The sequence below is a fragment of the Taudactylus pleione genome, unplaced genomic scaffold (genome assembly GCF_031769625.1).
Source record: "Taudactylus pleione unplaced genomic scaffold, aTauple2 ptg000454l, whole genome shotgun sequence".
In the NCBI taxonomy this organism is placed as follows: domain Eukaryota; kingdom Metazoa; phylum Chordata; class Amphibia; order Anura; family Myobatrachidae; genus Taudactylus; species Taudactylus pleione.
The window spans coordinates 2,428,104-2,433,999 of record NW_028284856.1 but is presented as its reverse complement, the minus strand read 5'-3'; the positions used below and the strand labels follow the sequence as shown (position 1 = coordinate 2,433,999).

The 5,896-nt window shown below is 36.9% G+C and overlaps 1 non-coding gene across 1 annotated transcript; it reads right to left on the bottom strand.

Moving 5' to 3' along the window:
• Positions 1-348: 348 nt before the first annotated feature.
• TRNAK-UUU (transfer RNA lysine (anticodon UUU)) lies at positions 349-421 on the bottom strand. Its single transcript has one exon. It is a non-coding gene; the product is annotated as a tRNA-Lys (tRNA).
• Between the last annotated feature and the right edge of the window lie 5,475 nt (positions 422-5,896).

Genomic DNA, 5,896 nt, shown 5'->3' with positions numbered 1-5,896 from the left:
GACACTCGCCCGAACAGGGACTTGTACCCTGGACCCTCTGATTAAAATTCTGATGTTTTACCGACTCCAGGCTTTACAGGAGTCTGTCGCAAACCTACAGAAAGTTCGTAATACTAAAAACAAGTAATTTCAAATGGTGACAACTACTAGTTACTGTGCATTTTACTAAAGTAGGATAATCTCTCTATCACTAAAAGTATGAACTGAAAAGTTTGACATTTAGTGTCTCTTGGTGAAATACATTTAATTTGCCTCTTGGTTGAAGGTGTACATTCTTAAACAGTTTGTGATTTTCCCACTCTGCACTATGTTCCATTTCACAAAATGACACATTGCTTAAAAGACACTCACCCGAACAGGGACTTGAACCCTGGACCCTCAGATTAAAAGTCTGATGCTCTACCGACTGAGCTATCCAGGCTCTTCTGTGATAGGTTGCAAAAATGCAGAAAGTTTGTAATACAAAAAACAAGTCATTTCAATAATGACAACTACTAGTTACTGTGCATTTTGCTAAAGTAGGAAAATCTCTCTATCACTAAAAGTATGAACTGAAAAGCTTGACATTTAGTGTCTCTTGATGAAATACATTTAATTTGCCTCTTGGTTGAAGGTGTACATTCTTAAACAGTTTGTGATTTTCCCACTCTGCACTATGATCCATTTCACAAAAACGACGCATTGCTTAAAAGACACTCACCCAAACAAGGACTTGAACCCTGGACCCTCAGCTTAAAAGACTGATGTTTTACCAATGTTCTACCAAGCTATCCAGGGTCTTCTAGGTTGGTCGCAGAAAATGCAGAAAGTTTGTAATACAAAAAACAAGTCATTTCAAATGATGACAACTACTAGTTACTGTGCATTTTACTAAAGTAGGAGAATCTCTCGATCACTAAAAGTATGAACTGAAAAGCTTGACATTTAGTGTCTATTGATGAAATACATTTAATTTGCCTCTTGGTTGAAGGTGTAGATTCTTAAACAGTTTGTGATTTTCCCACTCTGCACTATGTTCCATTTCATGAAAATGACACATTGCTTAAAATGCACTCGCCTGAACACGGACTTGAACCCTGGACCCTCAGATTTAAAGTCTGATGCTCTACCGACTCAAGGCTCTACTGGAGTCATTCGCAAACCTACAGAAAGTTCGTAATACTAAAAACAAGTAATTAAAAATGGTGACAACTACTAGATACTGTGCATTTTACTAAAGTAGGATAATCTCTCTATCACTAAAAGTATGAATTGAAAAGCTTGACATTTAGTGTCTATTGATGAAATACATTTAATTTGCCTCTTGGTTGAAGGTGTACATTCTTAAACAGTTTGTGATTTTCCCACTCTGCACTATGTTCCATTTCACAAAAATGACGCATTGCTTAAAAGACACTCACCCAAACAAGGACTTGAACCCTGGACCCTCAGCTTAAAAGTCTGATGTTCTACCGACTGAGCTATCCAGGGTCTTCTAGATTGGTCACAAAAATGCAGAAAGTTTGTAATACAAAAAACAAGTCATTTCAAATGATCACAACTACTAGTTACTCTGCAATTAGTAAAGTAGGAAAATCTCTCTATCACTAAAAGTATGATCTGAAAAGCTTGACATTTAGTGTCTATTGATGAAATACATTTAATTTGCCTCTTGGTTGAAGGTGTACATTCTTAAACAGTTTGTGATTTTCCCACTCTGCACTATGTTCCATTTCACAAAAATGACACATTGCTTAAAAGACACTCGCACGAACAGAAACTTGAACCCTGGAGCCTCAGATTAAGATTCTGATTTTTTTACCGACACCAGGCTCTACTGGAGTCAGTCGCAAACCTACAGAAATTTCGTAATATTAAAAACAAGTAATTTCAAATGGTGACAACTACTGTGCAATTACTAAAGTAGGAAAATCTCGCTATCACTAAAAGTATGATCTGAAAAGCTTGACATTTAGGGTCTATTGATGAAATACATTTAATTTGCCTCTTGGTTGAAGGTGTACATTCTTAAACAGTTTGTGATTTTCCCACTCTGCACTATGTTCCATTTCATGAAAACGACACATTGCTTAAAATGCACTCGCCCGAACAGGGACTTGAACCCTGGACCCTCAGATTTAAAGTCTGATGCTTTACAGACTCCAGGCTCTACTGGAGTCAGTCGCAAACCTACAGAAAGTTCGTAATACTAAAAACAAGTAATTTCAAATGGTGACAACTACTGTGCAATTACTAAAGAAGGAAAATCTCTCTATCACTAAAAGTATGACCTGAAAAGCTTGACATTTAGTGTCTATTGATGAAATACATTTAATTTGCCTCTTGGTTGAAGGTGTACATTCTTAAACAGTTTGTGATTTTCCCACTCTGCACTATGTTCCATTTCATGAAAACAACACATTGCTTAGAAGACACTCTCACGAACAGGGACTTGAATCCCGGACCCTCAGATTAAAAGTCTGATGCTCTACCGACTGAGCTATCCAGGGTCTTCTAGATTGGTCGCAAAAATGCAGAAAGTTTGTAATACAAAAAACAAGTCATTTCAAATGATGACAACTACAAGTTACTGTGCATTTTACTAAAGTAGGAAAATCTCTCTATCACTAAAAGTATGAACTGAAAAGCTTGACATTTAGTGTCTCATGATGAAATACATTTAATTTGCCTCTTGGTTGAAGGTGTAGATTCTTAAACAGTTTTGATTTTCCCACTCTGCACTATGTTCCATTTCACAAAAACGACACATTGCTTAAAAGACACTCGCCCGAACAGGGACTTGAACCCTGGACCCCCAGATTAAAATTCTGATGTTTTACCGACTCCAGGCTCTACTGGAGTCAGTCACAAACCTACAGAAAGTTCTTAATACTAAAAACAAGTAATTTCAAATGGTGACAACTACTGTGCAATTACTAAAGTAGGAAAATCTCTCTATCACTAAAAGTATGATCTGAAAAGCTTGACATTTAGCGTCTATTGATGAAATACATTTAATTTGCCTCTTGGTTGAAGGTGTACATTCTTAAACAGTTTGTGATTTTCCCAATCTGCACTATGTTCCATTTCACAAAAACGACACATTGCTTAAAAGACACTCGCCCGAACAGAAACTTGAACCCTGGCCCCTCAGATTAAGATTCTGATTTTTTACAGACACCAGGCTCTACTGGAGTCAGTCGCAAACCTACAGAAATTTCGTAATATTAAAAACAAGTAATTTCAAATGGTGACAACTACTGTGCAATTACTAAAGTAGGAAAATCTCGCTATCACTAAAAGTATGATCTGAAAAGCTTGACATTTAGTGTCTATTGATGAGATACATTTAATTTGCCTCTTGGTTGAAGGTGTACATTCTTAAACAGTTTGTGATTTTCCCACTCTGCACTATGTTCCATTTCATGAAAACGACACATTGCTTAAAAGACACTCACGCGAACAGGGACTTGAATCCTGGACCCTCAGATTAAAAGTCTGATGCTCTACCGACTGAGCTATCAAGGGTCTTCTAGATTGGTCGCAAAAATGCAGAAAGTTTGTAATACAAAAAACATGTCATTTCAAATGATGACAACTACAAGTTACTGTGCATTTTACTAAAGTAGGAAAATCTCTCTATCACTAAAAGTATGAACTGAAAAGCTTGACATTTAGTGTCTCTTGATGAAATACATTTAATTTGCCTCTTGGTTGAAGGTGTAGATTCTTAAACAGTTTGTGATTTTCCCAATCTGCACTATGTTCCAGTTCACAAAAACAACACATTGCTTAAAAGACACTCGCCCGAACAGGGACATGAACCCTGGACCCTCAGATTAAAAGTCTGATGTTCTACCAACTGAGCTATCGAGGGTTTTGTGATTTTCCCACTCTGCACTATGTTCCATTTCACAAAAACTACACAATGCTTAAAAGACATTCGCCCGAACAGGGACTTGAACCCTGGACCCTCAGATTAAAATTCTGATGTTTTACCGACTCCAGGCTCTACTGGAGTCAGTCGCAAACCTACAGAAAGTTCGTAATACTAAAAACAAGTAATTTCAAATGGTGACAACTACTGTGCAATTACTAAAGTAGGAAAATCTCTCTATCACTAAAAGTATGATCTGAAAAGCTTGACATTTAGTGTCTATTGATGAAAAACATTTAATTTGCTTCTTGGTTGAAGGTGTAGATTCTTAAACAGTTTGTGATTTTCCCACTCTGCACTATGTTCCATTTCACAAAAAGGACACATTGCTTAAAAGACACTCGCCCGAACAGGGACTTGAACCCTGGACCCTCAGATTAAAATTCAGATGTTTTACTGACTCCAGGATCTACTGGAGTCAATCACAAACCTACAGAAAGTTTGTAATACTAAAAACAAGTAATTTCAAATGGTGACAACTACTGTGCAATTACTACAGTAGGAAAATCTCTCTATCACTAAAAGTATGATCTGAAAAGCTTGACATTTAGCGTCTATTGATGAAATACATTTAATTTGCCTCTTGGTTGAAGGTGTACATTCTTAAACAGTTTGTGATTTTCCCACTCTGCACTATGTTCCATTTCACAAAAATGACACATTGCTTAAAAGACACTCGCCAGAACAGAGACTTGAACCCTGGACCCTCAGATTAAAAGTCTGATGCTCTACCGACTGAGCTATCCTAACTCTTGTAGATCGGTTGCAAAAATGCAGAAAGTTTGTAATACAAAAAACAAGTCATTTCAAATGATGACAACTACTACTTACTGTGCATTTTACTAAAGTAGGAAAATCTCTCTATCACTAAAAGTATGAACTGAAAAGCTTGACATTTAGTGTCTCTTGATGAAATACATTTAATTTGCCTCTTGGTTGAAGGTGTAGATTCTTAAACAGTTTGTGATTTTCCCACTCTGCACTATGCACCGTCTCCAGGCTCTACTGGAATTAGTCGCAAACCTACAGAAAGTTCGTAATACTAAAAACAAGTACTTTCAAATGGTGACAACTACTGTGCAATTACTAAAGTAGGAAAATCTCTCTATCACTAAAAGTGTGATCTGAAAAGCTTGACATTTAGTGTCTATTGATGAAATACATTTAATTTGCCTCTTGGTTGAAGGTTTATATTCTTAAACAGTTTGTGATTTTCCCACTCTGCACTATGTTCCATTTCACAAGAACGACCCATTGCTTAAAAGACACCCAACCGAAGAGGGACCCTGGACCCTCAGATTAAAAGGCTGATGCTCTACCGACTGAGCTATCCAGGGTCTTCTAGATTGGTCGCAAAAATGCAGAAAGTTTGTAATACAAAAAACAAGTCATTTCAAATGATGACAACTACTAGTTACTGTGCATTTTACTAAAGTAGGAAAATCTCTCTATCACTAAAAGTATGAACTGAAAAGCTTGACATTTAGTGTCTCTTGATGAAATACATTTAATTTGCCTCTTGGTTGAAGGTGTAGATTCTTAAACAGTTTGTGATTTTCCCACTCTGCACTATGTTCCATTTCACAAAAACGACACATTGCTTAAAAGACACTCGCCCGAACAGGGACTTGAACCCTGGACCCTCAGATTAAAATTCTGATGTTTTACCGACTCCAGGCTTTACTGGAGTCAGTCGCAAACCTACAGAAAGTTCGTAATACTAAAAACAAGTAATTTCAAATGGTGACAACTACTAGTTACTGTGCATTTTACTAAAGTAGGAAAATCTCTCTATCACTAAAAGTATGAATTGAAAAGCTTGACATTTAGTGTCTCTTGATGAAATACATTTAATATGCCTCTTGGTTGAAGGTGTACATTCTTAAACAGTTTGTGATTTTCCCACTTTGCACTATGTTCCATTTCACAAAAACGACGCATTGCTTAAAAGACACACACCCCAACAAGGGCTTGAACCCT